Here is a 13,743-nt window from a genome sequence, read left to right on the forward strand (position 1 = left end):
CACTCACTCTCTCTCACACTCACACACACTCACTCTCTCTCACACTCACACTCTCTCTCTCTCACACACACACACACACACACACAGGTTTACATTTGTGAAAAGTGGGGACATCCCATAGGCGTAATGGTTTTTATACTGTACAGACCGTATATTCTATTGCCCTTTAACAACCCTACCCCTAAACCTACCCCTTACAGGAGACTTTGTGCTATTTCAGATTTTCAATACACTCCATTCTGTGTGATTTATAAGCGTTTTGAAAAGTGAGGACATGGGGTAATGTCCTGAAAAGTCACCTTCTCCTTGTAATACCTATGTCATACCTTTGTCATTATACAAATTTATGTCCTCATTTGTCACAAAAACGCGTACACACGCGCACACACACACACACTCTCACTCACTCTCTCACACGCACACACTCACACTTGCACACTTTAAACGTTTCATTCATAAGGCAGGAAATTGAGATTTAATCTCCGAAACCCATTATAAAATTGATCTGATTGTTTTCTCTGGATTTTAATTTTTTTTCCCTGTTCTGTTTCTTTCTCATTGAACCTCGTCATCACACAGTGCCTGTTCTGTTCTATTCTCATTCCTCTGTATGGACATAAAATGCTGTTCTTTTACCCCATCATATATATCCTGTTTTTCGTGTGGGTGTTTTGCTTCCTGGTGGCATTTGATTTCACTACCCATGGGCGTCCTTGGGCTGTCAGACCCATCCACCCACTAACTGTAAAATTTGTATGTGAGAGAAAGAGAGTCTGGTGTTGATGTCATATGATAAATTACTCTTGCATCAACTACTGCATACTCAATCATCCTGTTCACTTCACAGTGCTCATAGTCTGCAGTTATTCTCTCATACCCCCCCCCCCCCAAAAAAAATAAATTAAATATCCCTTACAGTCATGATATTTTTGTTTTCTTCTAATTCCAGTCCAGGGGCCCGTTCGTCGTACCTCTCATCTGAGATGATTTGAAAGATGCCAGGTCTTCTAATCGTGATAACTAATCACTGGCTAATTTGGTTCTTCAAACGAATCTGTGGATCGGATTAAAATATCTGGATTAAGTTGTCTAAGATTACTGAGCATTCTCGTATTCCCCATAAAGGACGGATCAATACTCGAAACCACGATCAGCAGTGCAACAATTGGCTGGCGGCAAGACAGCAACGTAATGACATAATATAATTAAAGACACCTGACGAAACTTTGCAAATTTCTGGACCTTTATAAGGAAACAGCCAAGTGAACAAAACTACATAAATGTTATAATATATAAATAAAATGTGCACTGTTTTTATTTTATTTTATTTTTACATGATTCCCAATTATTTATATTCACGATTTCTAGTATTTGTACAGGCATTGCATTTTTATTTCAATGTTGTAATTAGCAATTCATGTAATTTTATCTTTGAAGCAGATTTGTTATGTAACAGCATAAATTAAAGTTTCTTAAGGGTCAAAATCGAGTTATCTGCATCTCCTGTGCTCCATCAATCCACTTCCATTATAGCAGATTTTAAATATAAATTCCACTTAAAAAGATGCAATCTAATCCTGTTTACATGAAATAAGCCTGCTTCTAAGCAGATTTAGGTTTACGGACCTGTTGCTATGACGGCAAATCCAGGATGAGCTTCGAAGAACCAAATAATCCAAGAGCATGCCAAATCATCAACAATCAAATCTAGCTAACGGAGTTAGCGATGTATGAAGAACGGGCCCCAGATCAGTTCTGTTCCGATATATTTGTTTGCTTTTAATCATTTTATTCCTTTCATTAATTTATTTTAGTGTATTGTATTTATATTATTCGTATTTATTTTCTTTCACAAAGCTGCACGGGGACATGAAGGCTGAGGATCCAAGTGCAGTAGTTTATTAAAGGGTAATCCACAATTGTAGTCAAAACAGGCATGGGGTCAAACACAATAAGCAATCCAAAACAATGACAGAGTTCAGGGCTGAGGCTAACAGAGTAATCCAGATAAACAGGAAGAATATAAAGAACCTGGAAAACGAGACAAGAGGGAACCAGGATAAAAGGCTTAGAACTGAAGCGGTGACACATGCAAGACTTCACAAAGAGGGACTGAAAACACTGGGCTTATATAGGCAGAGGTAATGAGCAACAGGTGAAAACAATCAGGCATGATGAGTCCGGGCAATGGGTTATAGAAAATGCCGTCCAGGATAGAGTGGCAAAGGCGAAAGACAAACAAATATAAACAAATTTATTTTCAAATATATTTTTAATATTTTTCAAATAATTTGTTGCAATTTTTATTAGATTTTTGTATTTTTTATTGTATTTGTATCATTTTATTTAAAATATTTATTTAAAACCGATATGCAAATGAATTAATACATTTAAAATGTATTTGTTTTGTTAATGTATTTGTTATATTTTAAATATTATTAGTTTAATTCATTTTGCTGATTTAAATTATTTTGTTCATTTTTGTATTATTTTTGTAATTGTGTTATTTTTATATAATATTTTTTATTTATTAATTATTTTCAGAAGCAGGAGTGATTGTTCAGACAGGTCAGTTGTCATTTTCTCTCTCGGTTTAGCCACAGTGAAAGGAAGGCTCATTCAGTGAGCGGTTTGGTCCTCAGAGCTGCACTCCCACTACAGTCGGTTAGCCTGATCACTTTGAATCCGCCCTTTGATTGGAGTATCATAGCCCCCTACTAGGTTATGACCCATATGAAGTTTTACGGTGTTATTCTGGGCTGGCCTGCTTGTCCAATTATGATAGCTCTCCCCAAGGCGTCACTAAAAAGAGAAGAGCGCTATGTAGGCTTGAGAGAGACAAAAAGGGACATGTGGGAAATTGAGGACAGAAGTTCTTTAGCAGATAAGAATCCTTTAATGAAGATGAATGTATGTGTGACAGGTTTTATGCATGAAACTATCTGTGCAGGTATTCTACTTGAAACTGGAATTGTGGATACGCTTATTTCCATCAGTCCTGTTCAGAAACAAGTGTATGGTGTTATGGTGCCATTGTCCATAACGAGCTCCATATTGTTTATCGTTCAGGTGCTGAGTCTCTCTTAAGGCTTCAGCAGAGCACCGACTGAATATAGCTGCAATGAGGGATATGACAGGAATGGCCATATTAAATTTCTTCTCGGCTAACAGTAAATTTTTCCATTCTGATGTCAAGAATGCAGAGCATCTGGGAGCAGAGGACAGAACGAAAGAGAGGGAGGGAGAGAGGAACGTTAGTAGCGGCAGCAGCATGCGCTTTGGGAGCACTTTATCGATTTCCAGCCATATATCCTCCTCTTTTCCATCTCTCCTCTTTCTCTCTCTCTCTCTCTCTCTACTGCCACAGGGATACAGAACTGTAACACAAGGATTTGTTGCCACTGGAATAGCTCCCTGTTTCCAATTACATCAGAATGAAAATTTCCACTTCATTTTACCAAATGCAGGAGAAGGGAGAGGGAGAAAAGCAGAGGGACAAGGAATTTCATTTTTATATCTCCATTTTCAGAGGATAAAGATATCTGTCGATGTCAATGAGCAGAATGCATACAGATCTGAATACAAATCTGAAAATCTGGTTTGGTTGCTGGAATGTAAAAAGGGTCTGAACATATTTATACCCTGTTGCAAAAAAAAATGTTGTGGGTATGCAGAGGTCTTCATCACAGTACTAGGGTGTTGCTAGGTGGTTGCTGGTGGTTCTGGGTGGTGTCTTATTAGCCCTAGTCAAAAGTCATGTGACATTCTGGCCACATATGGAACTGGTCCCTTCTTCAGTTTAATAGCTATAGTTTCAAAAACTCAACTTTAATTTCAGACTCCGTTATAGTCCTCTGTAATTTTTCTGCTGTGATTGAGCTCTGATATAGACATGAAATGTGTACTGTGACAAGGAATCAGTGTGTGTGTGATTGGACCAAATCTTTTCTACAAGTGTTCAGATGGCTGCTTCAGGATCACATTCCCTCCTGTTCCGTCTAATCACTGTAAAATAACAGATACTCTGGGCTCCAAATATGCTCATGTTGAGGGATGGTTTGACCTTGGCTACTGTGCAGCTAGATCAGAATAGAAGAATAAAAGCCAATTTCTCTAGTGATAGTTTTCTCTTATGTGTGTCTGTATGTTGACAAAACACTTCATGGCTCCAAACAACTGATATAGAAATTTAGGAACCAAATGATCAGAATTGTGGAATATATATTACCATTTTAAAGAAATATTTTATTTAGCCAGGATGCATTAAATTGATCAAACATGACAGTTATAACATTTATAATGTTGCATAAGTTTACTTTTTCTTTTTTTTTTTTTTTTTGGGGGAAAAAAATTTGCTTGAGAGAGACAAAAAGGGACATGTGGGAAATTGAGGACAGAAGTTCTTTAGCAGATAAGAATCCTTTAATGAAGATGAATGTATGTGTGACAGGTTTTATGCATGAAACTATCTGTGCAGGTATTCTACTTGAAACTGGAATTGTGGATACACTTATTTCCATCAGTCCTGTTCAGAAACAAGTGTATGGTGTTATGGTGCCATTGTCCATAACGAGCTCCATATTGTTTATCGTTCAGGTGCTGAGTCTCTCTTAAGGCTTCAGCAGAGCACCGACTGAATATAGCTGCAATGAGGGATATGACAGGAATGGCCATATTAAATTTCTTCTCGGCTAACAGTAAATTTTTCCATTCTGATGTCAAGAATGCAGAGCATCTGGGAGCAGAGGACAGAACGAAAGAGAGGGAGGGAGAGAGGAACGTTAGTAGCGGCAGCAGCATGCGCTTTGGGAGCACTTTATCGATTTCCAGCCATATATCCTCCTCTTTTCCATCTCTCCTCTTTCTCTCTCTCTCTCTCTCTCTACTGCCACAGGGATACAGAACTGTAACACAAGGATTTGTTGCCACTGGAATAGCTCCCTGTTTCCAATTACATCAGAATGAAAATTTCCACTTCATTTTACCAAATGCAGGAGAAGGGAGAGGGAGAAAAGCAGAGGGACAAGGAATTTCATTTTTATATCTCCATTTTCAGAGGATAAAGATATCTGTCGATGTCAATGAGCAGAATGCATACAGATCTGAATACAAATCTGAAAATCTGGTTTGGTTGCTGGAATGTAAAAAGGGTCTGAACATATTTATACCCTGTTGCAAAAAAAAATGTTGTGGGTATGCAGAGGTCTTCATCACAGTACTAGGGTGTTGCTAGGTGGTTGCTGGTGGTTCTGGGTGGTGTCTTATTAGCCCTAGTCAAAAGTCATGTGACATTCTGGCCACATATGGAACTGGTCCCTTCTTCAGTTTAATAGCTATAGTTTCAAAAACTCAACTTTAATTTCAGACTCCGTTATAGTCCTCTGTAATTTTTCTGCTGTGATTGAGCTCTGATATAGACATGAAATGTGTACTGTGACAAGGAATCAGTGTGTGTGTGATTGGACCAAATCTTTTCTACAAGTGTTCAGATGGCTGCTTCAGGATCACATTCCCTCCTGTTCCGTCTAATCACTGTAAAATAACAGATACTCTGGGCTCCAAATATGCTCATGTTGAGGGATGGTTTGACCTTGGCTACTGTGCAGCTAGATCAGAATAGAAGAATAAAAGCCAATTTCTCTAGTGATAGTTTTCTCTTATGTGTGTCTGTATGTTGACAAAACACTTCATGGCTCCAAACAACTGATATAGAAATTTAGGAACCAAATGATCAGAATTGTGGAATATATATTACCATTTTAAAGAAATATTTTATTTAGCCAGGATGCATTAAATTGATCAAACATGACAGTTATAACATTTATAATGTTGCATAAGTTTACTTTTTCTTTTTTTTTTTTTTTTGGGGGAAATAAATTTTTTTAACTTTCTATTCATCAGAGAATCCTGGGGAGGGGGAGGGGCATCACTGTTTCCACAAAAATATTAGTATTAAAATAATAAGAAATGCTTAATGAGCACCAAATCAGCATAATTTCTGAAGGATCATGTGTAACTGAAGACTAGAGAGATGGCTGCTGAACATTCAGCTTAGCCATCAAAGAAATAAATGGCATTTCAGCCCTCTACGATCACCTTGGCAATTGAATCGCCATTGGCTAGTAAATTTTTTTAGTTTACTCGCCAGACTGATAAATGTGTGTGTATGTATATATATATATATATATGTATATGTGTGTTTGTTTGCACAGTTTTATAAATATCTGAAAGTACACTCTTAACATCAGTCAGTCAAGCATTATAATATGATAATCAATATTATTTAATGATAGAACTTTAATTAGAATTAAAACTTGATAACCATGTATGAATGCATATTAGTCATTTTAACTGAACTTCGGTTCTGGTGGTGGTACTTTTTTGGTCATTCAGTGTTTCTGTAAAAAAAAAAAAACTTTCTATTCATCAGAGAATCCTGGGGAGGGGGAGGGGCATCACTGTTTCCACAAAAATATTAGTATTAAAATAATAAGAAATGCTTAATGAGCACCAAATCAGCATAATTTCTGAAGGATCATGTGTAACTGAAGACTAGAGAGATGGCTGCTGAACATTCAGCTTAGCCATCAAAGAAATAAATGGCATTTCAGCCCTCTACGATCACCTTGGCAATTGAATCGCCATTGGCTAGTAAATTTTTTTTAGTTTACTCGCCAGACTGATAAATAAATGTGTGTGTATGTATATATATATATATATATGTATATGTGTGTTTGTTTGCACAGTTTTATAAATATCTGAAAGTACACTCTTAACATCAGTCAGTCAAGCATTATAATATGATAATCTTATTTAAATATTATTTAATGATAGAACTTTAATTAGAATTAAAACTTGATAACCATGTATGAATGCATATTAGTCATTTTAACTGAACTTCGGTTCTGGTGGTGGTACTTTTTTGGTCATTCAGTGTTTCTGTAAAAAAAAAAAAAATTGGGGGGGGAAACTAACAAAAATACTGATAAGATGATGATGATACGAATTCTACTAATAAGAACAATATAAAACGCACCAAGGATTAATGAGCTACTGGATTCATGAATATTAATCAGGTTGTGTGCATTTGCTCGAACTGATTTGCTGAAATCAAAACAGGGACAATAATAGGTGAGCACCAGCCAATGAGATTGCCGTTTGCGCATTAGTTGTGCCTAGAAAGCGGTAATTCTTAAAAGCTGAAGAATTCCAAAGGAACTCCGTTATTTTGACAGCAAAATACAACAAAGAATAACGTTTACATGTAGCGCGTCAATTCTCTATCGACCTCTCTCGCTGCGTGTGTGTGAAACAAAGTTATGGTGAGTCGTGTGACTTCACACTAGAGTTTATGGTACGTTAAATACAGGCGCGTTGCACATCCATTCAGATGAACTGAAAAACAGCACAGATCGCTTGGCGGAGACTAGAGTGAAACTCTGATGCGCTCAGTCAGAGAGTGTTCGGCGAGTGAAAATATATCTGAGCTAAACTTATACTTGGCCTCCAACTCACACACTGGCGAGTAAAATCTGAGAATTTATTAGCAATTGGCTAATATTAGACATCATTTAGTCGCCCAGAGTGAAGATTTAGTCACATATGCGAGTGATTTACTCGCAATGTAGAGGGTTGCATTTTAAAATGCATTAAAATAAAAATGCTATTTCAAATTGTAATATTTTACAACATTCCTGGTTTTACTGTATTTTTTTTTATCAAATAAGTGCTGTCTTGGTGAGCATAAGAGATGTTTTCAAAAACATAAAACCACTCACAAAAAAAAGTTTTGAATGGTAGTGTAGATAAAGTTTCAGAAAGCATCTTTACGTGGTCTTTATATAAATGTCCATCACCAATGTTGATTTGATTTTAAATTGCTGCCACATTTTTATATTGTCGTCACATTTGCAGCAATTTACGATGCAAAACAGGGTACAAAATATGGGGTTTATTGCTAAAAGTAATTAGTAGGGTGATAGGAGATGCAGTGTATATGTGCGCAGTACTGATGTATAGGACTAGACAGGCTGTGTGTGTATGATTGGAGTAGATGGTCCAGAACATGCAAGTAGATCTGTGAGATCCTGAGCAAGAGCTCTGATGTGGTGTTGTGGTTTAAGAGGCTGGAGCTGAGAACACGGCGATGAAAACCCTGAAGCCAAGAGAGCATGCGTGTTTGTGTGCTTCATGCATATCGGCCGTTAAGACACACAGCTACCTCAAGAACAGATCAAACATTACAACTTACAACTCATTACAACTTGACTGTTATGTAGCCGACTAGTTCTATCTCTTTTTGTCGCTATATTTCTCTCTCTCTCTCTCTCTCTCGCTCTCTCTCCTCTTCTATAATTTGTCAGCTCTGGAGGGCCTCTCTTTCTCTCTGTGAATGTAATTTTCTGTTTTGGGAGGTAAATCAAAGAGAAAATGAATGGAAGTACGCAGAGTGCAGCTGTTCTTGTTTTCATTTTTCCATTCACTCACCCGTTTTTCTCACAGACAGGCATGAACCATGTTCTCCGAGTAACACCTGAAATACTGACCCCTGAGGTGGTCTTATGCATGAGTGTGTGTTTGCGTGACACACATATTGCTTCAGAGAGTCAGTCTCTCAGCGCTCGAAGGAGAGAAGCACGGCCCAGTGTTCATTTCCTGCTGCACAGCTCACTGAGCCGAGTAGTGATGCGCGGATGGCGGTTATATCCGCGGGCGCTGCGGATAATCCGCGGATCGGGTGGGTCGGGTAATAAAAAAAATGCATTCTGATTATTTGGCGGGGGGTTGCGGGTGGATAAAAATAATAAAGATGCAAGTATATCTAAATCAGACAAAAATACAGGTGCGGGCGGTTGGCGGGTGGATCATTTATTTGAAGCTGCGGATTCGGGTGACGTTTTAGCTCATCCGCGCATCACTAGAGTGTGTGAATCTTTTTGCGCTGTTGACTCTTGAACTCATCCAAACAAGACATTCAAAGAAAGCCATTTTACTGTTTTCGAAATGTGGCCTGTGTTGTAAATCTATCTGGTCCTTTTTTTTCTGCCAGTTGTCCTCTTCCTTGTCTAGTGTGAGGCCAACAGGAGCCAGACAGGGAGCCAACAAAGCATATTTTCCATGCAGACAGCCTCTTTTGTGGCATGCGTTTGTGTGTTTGCATGTGCTATCCTTGTTTCTTTTTACAGGCCATTTTACAGTTTTCGAAATGTGGCCTGTGTTGTAAATCTATCTGGTCCTTTTTTTCTGCCAGTTGTCCTCTTCCTTGTCTAGTGTGAGGCCAACAGGAGCCAGACAGGGAGCCAACAAAGCATATTTTCCATGCAGACAGCCTCTTTTGTGGCATGCGTTTGTGTGTTTGCATGTGCTATCCTTGTTTCTTTTTACAGGTCTGTGTGTGAGTGGCTAAAAATATGTGTTGTTCCAGAAAGCCACCATGTTTGTGTGCATGTGCACTTAAAGGTTTGTGCGTGTCTGTTGGTGTTGTGTTAACTCCAGACTTTATGGATGACCTCGCTGTTTTTCTGACAGCCTGTGTAATTTAAGCTGCTCTCCATGCCCTGCGCTGCTGTCCCATAATGCTGTGAATTTGAGAAGCAAGGCCTTCCGCCTTCCACTCCGCCCTGTTGTACTCCAGCTCCGCCATTGATGTCTGAGGAACGCTGTTATTTTCTGGAGACCGCTGGGAAGTGTAGGCGTGTGAAAAGGAAACACTGCTTGGCACTGCATTCTTTCACATCCCGTCTGGTATATTTGGCCTGGCAGCCAATAATGGTCAGTTTACGCGTATCCTTTTGTAGGCTGCTGGGACATAAGATTAGATGTTGACTATTAAACTCAGCCTGTGTCCAGATGGTCGGCGGTTGGAAGAACAGTGTTGTAAAGTGACTGACTAAAAGTAGTGACACTACTTGCTTAACATTTATGAGTAGCGTGACAGCGTCTCGGCTGTTCCCAAAACAATGCAGCTTTGTGCAACAAGTGGTTTAGTGAGAGACAGTGCTGTTTTTTGATGTCACATTGCAGCTGAGGCCATAATCAAATTTGCTAAGTGAATCTATTTTAAACAGTTACTGTAAAAGAACTGCTTAAAAATAATTCCCGGATTTATGATTTGTGGGGGGGAAAAAAATTCCCGGATTTATGATTCATGGAAATGTTGTCATTGTGCAGCATTTTACATGTCTTTTTAGTGAAACCTTTGTTTAATGCTACTGTTTGTGACTATTTTAAAGAATTGGGGTAAGATTTTCTAATTTTCTATTTATTAAAGCATATACTGTAAGTACATTTATGATTTCAATACTCTGTTTGTAATATCATTATATACATTTCAAAAAAATGTTGCACATTTCAAAAGATACATTATTGTCCCTTTAAAAGTATACTTAGTACTTAGTATTCAGTTTTGCACAGAAATGAATAGCACTTACGGCGTGTTAAAATAATCAAGACACTTATTTATTTTAAATTCACCTTTAGTGTAACCCCTATATTTTGTACTTTTTTGTGGCTTGATTATAATTTAACTACTTAAAATTATTAGTATTTTAGCAGGGGAAGTGAACAAAAACATTAAAAAAGACAATGGGTCTTAATCACTAAGCATGCATATGCTGGAATTTGTGTGTGAAATTTATGTATGAATGTTTTCACGAACACATGCGAAATGTACAAGTCTTGCTGTGCAAATTCTCAGGCAAGAACGTGTCTTGAGAGTGAATAAAGGCTGTAAAGGAAATGTTGTGCAGAACGCCCCTTATTTAGAGATAGTTTAGGCATGTTTTACACCATTCACTAACATTAGTTGTATATTAGGCTGAAATTTATCGTGTTCTTCTGTTCATACAATAACTAAATCCATGCAGTTATTAGTAAATAACATCCAGTGAGGTCATCTTGCACTTTAAGTTAAGTTGTGTTGGTGTCTGAATCTGACAGCAGCTCTTAATAGTCATCCTATCTACCATTCTGGTTTTTTTTTGTGTGTGTATATAAGCATGCCAAAGATATTATGATGTGTTTATGCTTGTTGAAACATCACAGGCATACTAATGAAACTTTAGGGATTTGATTCACAGTTCCAGTTGTGATTCCTAGAAAAACAGGAAGTAGCCAGACAAAGGGAGGAAGTGAGGTGCAGCCTGGGAGAGGACCATATTTACAACCCTCAGTTTGACCCAGTGAGCATGCTGAAGTAAACCATGATGTTCTCATTATTATTATTATTATTTTATTAGTGTACAGATGTTTGAAGACTATAATAATGTGCCACTGGAGAATAATCTTTATAGCCCATCTGACATGCATCAGGTGTCTTGTGTTAGTTCAGATTTTCTGGGTCTTGTTTATATCTACCTATAGTTTCTCTTTGGGTATTGGCTATGTGCGTGTCTGGGTATGTAATGTGTTTCCTGTATTTCCTCTGCAGGTCTGTATGAGCTGTTGTCTGTACTGCCGTCTCAGCTGCAGCCTCATGTTGAAGGCGCAGATGACCGCTCTTTTCTACACGCTATGTTTGGGGAGAGGAGTCTACATTCATTGGTCAAGGTGAGTGTATGTGTGCAGTGTTAGAGACAGTCTATTCTTTAAGATGTGACGTAACGCACTGTCACTAAATCTCTCTCTCTTTCTCATTGCGTCTGTGATTGTGTTTTTAAAGAGAGTGTTGTGATGCTTGTACAGTTGGTTATTTAAGAAGTGGCGATCTAAAGGCACATCCAGAAAAATGTAAATCAGAGATTTATATTAAATGAGACTTGAAATAGCACGTAGGTTGTATGCCATGTTGATGCTAAATCCAAATCTGTGGTTTTAATTGTTTTTGTAATTTCAATTCTTCTCTCTCTTCTTATTTAAATTTATTATCTGGCTTGTCTTTTTGAGAGGTTTTCACATGCTACTTTTAGGAAATCAGTTTAGTCAGGTTGTGCTGTGCCTGTGTTTATCAGCTTTCACTTGCTTTTAATTTCAATTCCTTTGGTTTTATTCATTTCATTTTTCTTCCCCTAATTCTTTTTATGTCGCACACAGTGTTTTAATGGTCAATCACTGATGTCACTGATACTATGGTACTTGGGGCCCATTTGTGATACATAGTTCACTGACTGTATGTTCTGTTGTACACTGGATTCTAAGTGCTGTGGACTGAGCTGGCTTGTGCTTCAGAAGTGCTTTGTATAACCGTCTACCCGTACCCGCAGAGGCAGAGGAGGTCTGACAGGCAGGACAACAGACCACAGTCTGAGCCAAAGACCTCTGCTTTCTTCTCTCCATGCAATTAAAGCATGGTTTCACACATGTCCAGCTGCACTCTGTTCCTCTGCCAAGGTGCCACTCCTAAGAGCCTTACAGGAAATCTGACACAACCTGTAATTTCCACCTGTGTGTGTGTGTGTGTGTGTGTGTGTGTGTGTATATGTGTGTGTGTGTGTGTGTGTGTGTGTGTGTGTGTGTGTGTGTGTGACGAGAAAAAGATAAAGGCATTTTCCTTCAAAAAATTTTCTAGGGAGAAGTAAAATGCTCTTTCCCAAAAAGTTTTTTGTCTTTACTATAAAGTTTGATCAGATTAATTTTTTTATTGTATTATTTTTTTGTAAGGCAGCATTTACACTTTATGCAGCTATTTTATAAATTTTTTTCCCATATGGATTTTGTCAATTTTTTGGTGGTTCCCCCCACCACCAACACCTAATCCTCAGCTCGTAAACTTATCCCAGCTGTAAGATCAGCTGCTAATGTCTGTGGTTTTCACCTCTGTACATTTCTGTATTTGTCATAAGAGGAAACCAGATTCAGCACAGACTCCTGTATTCAGCCCTCAAGGGGGAACATCACACACCTGTGGGGCGATGGGGAAAGGTGAACTCCTCAGAGGAGTCTGAGGTTTAGGCCTGCAGTAGCATTACCTGTGTGTGGGACTTTAACAGCCTTATTTGCTCTCATTTACTAAAGCAGACATAATGGAGCACAAATGATTACTCTTTCCTGCTTTCCCACTCACAGCATGTATGAGGTGCCCAATCTGGCCTTGTGTGTTGTAGTTCCAGACCTGAAAAATGGGCCCCTTATCCAGAATCCAGTCATATCAGTGGCCAGGGAGCAGGGTAATGTCCTCACCATCCAAAGAAATGTTAGATTACCTTTGATCAGATCAAATTTCAGATTTTGTTGAGTATCATGGTCATGAACTAAAAAGGAACAATGACTGTATAACATAAATTTATAAATTAAAGTCTGTTTAAAGCCAGTGTGTGACTGCATAAAGTCACTTAATTGTGATGCTTTAAATACACTAAAAATCATGTCAAAAGTTTATCAGTAAGGATTTTTTTGTGAAAAATGTAAATGATAATGTTACAAAATATTTCAAATAAATGCTATGTTTTTGCTTTCTCTATTCATCAAACAATTCTTAAAGGGGTCATATGATGCTGCTAAAAAGAACTATTTTGTGTATTTGGTGTAATGAAATGTTTATGCGGTTTAAGGTTAAAAAAACACATTATTTTCCACATACTGTACATTATTGTTTCTCCTCTGTGCCCCGCCTTTCTGAAACGCGTCGATTTTTACAAAGCTCATCCGTCTGAAAAGCAAGGTGTGCTGTGATTGGGTTCCACAGTGCAAAGTTGTTGTATTTCCTCCGCAACCAGCATGGATCAGCTCCAGGGATGACGAAGCAGATATCGTCCTCTTTTGGAAGGCCATACAAAGTAGTTTCGCTTTCACAACGAAACACACAGT

General features: G+C 38.2%; 1 long non-coding RNA gene across 1 annotated transcript in view; it reads left to right on the top strand.

The window, feature by feature from the left end:
• The window catches only part of LOC107549413 (uncharacterized), a 38,948-nt gene extending 27,407 nt beyond the window's left edge, over nucleotides 1–11,541 (top strand). Inside the window, exon 4 of the long non-coding RNA XR_001604558.1 lies at nucleotides 11,429–11,541. This is a non-coding gene — a long non-coding RNA (uncharacterized lncRNA). The remainder of the gene's footprint in view (nucleotides 1–11,428) is intronic.
• Nucleotides 11,542–13,743: the final 2,202 nt, after the last annotated feature.

The sequence above is a fragment of the Sinocyclocheilus grahami genome, unplaced genomic scaffold (assembly GCF_001515645.1).
Source record: "Sinocyclocheilus grahami isolate Dianchi unplaced genomic scaffold, SAMN03320097.WGS_v1.1 scaffold371.1, whole genome shotgun sequence".
Taxonomy (NCBI): domain Eukaryota; kingdom Metazoa; phylum Chordata; class Actinopteri; order Cypriniformes; family Cyprinidae; genus Sinocyclocheilus; species Sinocyclocheilus grahami.